The sequence below is a fragment of the Elephantulus edwardii genome, unplaced genomic scaffold (genome assembly GCF_000299155.1).
Source record: "Elephantulus edwardii isolate Elephantulus edwardi_28Jun2011 unplaced genomic scaffold, EleEdw1.0 scaffold00242, whole genome shotgun sequence".
Classification (NCBI taxonomy): Eukaryota; Metazoa; Chordata; class Mammalia; order Macroscelidea; family Macroscelididae; genus Elephantulus; species Elephantulus edwardii.
Genome location: NW_006399992.1, coordinates 739,354 through 743,865, shown reverse-complemented (window position 1 = coordinate 743,865; position 4,512 = coordinate 739,354).

The following is a 4,512-nucleotide window of genomic DNA, read 5'->3' as shown; positions in this document are numbered from 1 at the left end:
GTATATTCCCAGTAGTGGAATTGCTGGGTCATATTAGTATTTCTATTTCCAATTTTTTGAAAAAGTGCCATACTGCCTTCCATAGTGGTTGCGCCATTTCATACTAATAGTGAATAAGTGTTCTAGTTTCTTCACAACCTCTCCAGAATTTGATGTTTGCTGTTCTGTTAAATTTTGCTATTCTTACTGGACTGAGATGATATCTCATAGTTGTTTTAGGAACTATTTTCTTTAAAGCCTCATACTGTGGTTAAGGCAAAACATTTTTATGTTCAAGCCAACTTTACTTGTCTTCTATCTCCAAGGGGGGCATCTAAATCACAAAAAAAAATAGCTTACTTCTTAGATTCCAGGTATTCCTTTCCCTCCCCTATGGTGTTGTCCAGAAGTCATAATAACCTCTTTCTCTTTGTGTTCACCCTGAGGGAGGGCTTATAGTGCAGTCCAGGGGACTTATTTGTGAATCTCTAGACACTGGGCAAAGATGTCACCCAAGGCCTATGATGCCTAGTAAGTGCAATGTATTTGAGGATATATAAAGGGTTTGGTTGTTTTTTTTTTTTTTTGTGTGTGTGTGTGTGTGTGTGTGTGTGTTTATTACTAATTTTAATGAAAGTTTACAGAGATTCTATCCATTCGTTTGTTGATGGGCACTTAGATTATTTCTAACTCTTTGCTATTGTGAACAAAGCCACGATAAACATGGATGTGCACGACATATGAAGTTTTTAAGAAATGAAGTGCCCTTTCTTTCCCAAACATTAAACAATATTCTATGGTACCCATAAGATTTTCCACATTAAAGATCATGAAGATGGCACAAGAGAGCTTATTCTGTTACATGTGAGGTTACCCTGAGGTGGAGTTGACTCAGTGGCAACTAGCAACAATCCTTTGGGTTCTGCATAGACTTTTCTTATACCCTTTTTCTTTCATCCTTCCTTTTATTTACTAAATCATAGATATTACTGAGCAACTGCAATGTGCAAGGTGCTGATTTAGAGCTGACAATTCAGCTGAAAATCAGACCAAGAAATTATTTGACTTCATGGAGCTTACAATCACAGGGTGAGGTAAGAAAAAAGTGAGCAAATAAATTAGTGAAATAGCCTCAGATTATAAGTATCAATAGAAGAAGGCTTGGGTCTGTCTTCCTTTTGAAGAAGGGTAAAGAAGATTAAAAATTCTGGGATAATTTTTCTTGTGAGAAATTCTGAAAGACATGAGATACTTTTGGGTTCTGTAAGATTATGGGGTCTGGGACATACATATATCTTTTTATCACAGTACCTTCAGTGTGCAGCCCTGGGAATTTTCTTGTCTTTTAGCTCCTAAGTCATTTGTTTACTGACTTCCTGTCATACTGAAGATGTTCCAAAAGTTAATATATGGACTATACAACTCGGTCCTGAAAAACATACATTATGGGACCAGTTTTGTCTTTTATTCTACATAGAAGAAAACCTAGCAGTGTCTTGAGTGCATCTTCCTGTGTGTGGCTGGCTTAGATGGCTCTGGGCAGGACCTCCTGGGAAAGCATTTATCAAAGGGTGGAAATGGGCCCAGGAACACAAGAGAACTTTTTCGAGGCCTCTTTGAGGAGGTCAAATAACAGAAAGACATGGCTTGAAAGTATCCAGACACCTACAGGGGCCACTTAGCTATTTACCAGAAGAAAATTTGCACTCTTGGTCCACTGTGGGAAGAGGTCCTTGGGAAAAACACAATAACCCCATTAGTGTATCAGATTTAACTATCTTGTGACTGATTTAAGGGTGCACACAAATTTTTTTATTCCAATAAAATATAATCTTCTCTGGTGGCAGTTTTAAAACATTTGGTAGGAAGTAAGGGCTAAAACTTATTATAAGGCTGTATTTTAGGCATGTGTGTCTTGATATTATAGGTTTTGATCAATAAAAGTAACATGTTTATTTGTTTGACCTATTTCATATCCTTTCCATTTTGTATTTGAAATTATGATCACCATGTTTACTGGGTCACTTTTGGGTGGTTGGTGAAGATAATCTAAAAAAAAAACAAAACTGGCCCTTATTGGGTAGGAACTGACCTTTAGCCAGAAGAGAAGTGTGGCATCAGGACTGGAAACTCATCAATAACCTGCTATATGCAAATGACACAACCTTGCTTGCTTAAAATGAGGAGTACTTGAAGCTCTGGTTGCAAGAGATCAAGGAATACAGCCTTCGGTATGGATTGCATCTCAGTGTCAAGAAAACAAAGATTCTTAACACTGGACTGATAGGCAACATGATGTAGGATGAAGAGGAGATTGAAATTGTCAATGGCTTCATCTAGCTTGGATCCACAATTAACACCCTTGGTACCAGCACTCAGGAAACAATGAGATGCACTGCACTGGGAAAAATCTGCAGTTAGAGACCTCTCCAAATTGTTGAAGAGTAATGACATCAGTTTGAGGACTAAGGTACACCTGATTCAAATCATAGTCTTTCCTATCACTTGCTCTGCATCTGAGAGCTGGACAGTTAATAAGGATGCAGAAAAAGAATTGACGACTTTGAGTGGTGGTGTTGGAGAAGAGAACTGAATATCTCATGGATAGCCAAGAGACCTTCTCTAGTGGAGCATCTGGTAGACTCCAATCACACACTTTCAGGATTGCAGAACAACTTTTTGCCACTAGGCCAACAGAACTCCCTCAAACAGATATATCTTGGAGAGGATGCAGCTGCAGTGCTCTTTGGAGGGAATGTTGCTAGGAGGTGCTATTCCTTAGAGAGGGACATTGATGCTGAGTAAGGTAGAGAGTCAGCAAAGGAGACAAAGACCCTCAGCTAGGTGGATTGACATGGTAACTGCCACAACGGGCTTTCAGGAAGTGTGAGGATGGCATAGGATAGAACAGGGTTCAGGTCTTTTGTTCATAACGTTGCTATGAGTTGTACTCTATTCAATAGCACCTAACAACAGAAACAACAAACTGCATGGGAGTAGAACTTTCTTCAAGATCATCTCTCTCCTACAGAACCACTGGGAGATTTGAACCACTAGAGAGCTACCACCTTTGTGTTAGCACAATACCCCACAGACTTTACTAACAGAGATTTTTAGGTAAGAATTAAAGGCACGTCAAGCCTTGATCCCCTTCAGGGTTCTCCATCTGTAACATTTCCCTCCCCCCTTTTTAAAAAATTTAATTTAATGAACGTTTGCAGAGAATTTGGATTTCCATTCATACATTGTTGAACACTTCTCTCCCTACCAAACACTCCCCCCAGTTTCATTTTCTCTTTGAAGAAAAAAAATTCTTTAATTATTATAAAATCCTCCCCCCTGCCCCAGCAAGTCCACCTTACTATGCAGCTCTTATGGACCCTTGTCATGAAAATATTACCTAATCATATATTCCTTTTAAACAGTTCTCATCCTCATCTGTTTTAATGCAGTATACACTGTTTATCCCCTCCTATCTTAGGTTCCCCCAACCCTGATGTCAGTCCATTTTCACAACAGGGGCACCATTCAGTATTTGTCCTTTTGTGACTGGGATATTTCACTCAGCATAATGTCCTCCAGGGCCACTCATTTTGTATAATATTTCATGAGTTCCTTGTTTTTCAATGCAGTATAGTATTCCATTGTGTGACTATACCACAGTTTCTGTATCCATTTGTTTGTTGATGGCCACTTGGGTTGTTTCCAGCTCTTTGCTATTGTGAAAGAAGCAACAATAAACATGGTTGTGCATATATCTGCTTGGGTAGTAGTTATAATTTCTTTAGGGTATATTTCAGTAGTGGAATTGTTGGGTCTACCTGTTGGTATTTCTATTTGTAACTTTTTGAGAAAATATCATACTGCCCTCCAAAGTGGTTGCACCATTTTACACTTCCACCAACAGTGAATAAGAGTTTCAGTTCCTCCAAAACCTCTCCAGCATTTGTTGTTTGCTGCTCTGTTGAATTTTGCTATTTTTACTGGAGTGAGATGATATCTTACGGTGGTTTTGATTTGCATCTCTCTTAGAGCTAGGGATTTTGAATATTTCTTCATGTGTTTGTCTGCCATCTGCATGTCTTCTTTGGTGAAGTGTCTGTTCATTTTCTGTACCCATTTTGAAATTGGATTGTTTACCTTTAACTTCTTGTGGTGCTCAAGTAGTAGAATTTTAAATTCTAGATTTAAGTCCCTTAACAAACTTGTCATTAGCAAAGTTTTTTTCCATTTTGTGGCTTCCTTTTTACGGTTGGAGAAGTTTTTTGATGTGTATAGGGATTTGAGTCTTAGAAGGTCCCAATCATCTGTTTTATCCTCTCCTGGTTGTAGTTCAGGATGCTTGGAAGACTGTTTATGTTGTGGATCAGGGCTTCTAGAGTTCTTCCAAGCTGTACCACTACCATGCTGTTTTTATAGCCACAGCAGTGTAGTTGTTGTTGTTATGTGCCGTCGAGTCGTTTGTGACTCATAGCGACCCTGTGTACAACAGCCCTAAACCCTGCTCTATCCTGTGCCAATCTCATTGCCTCT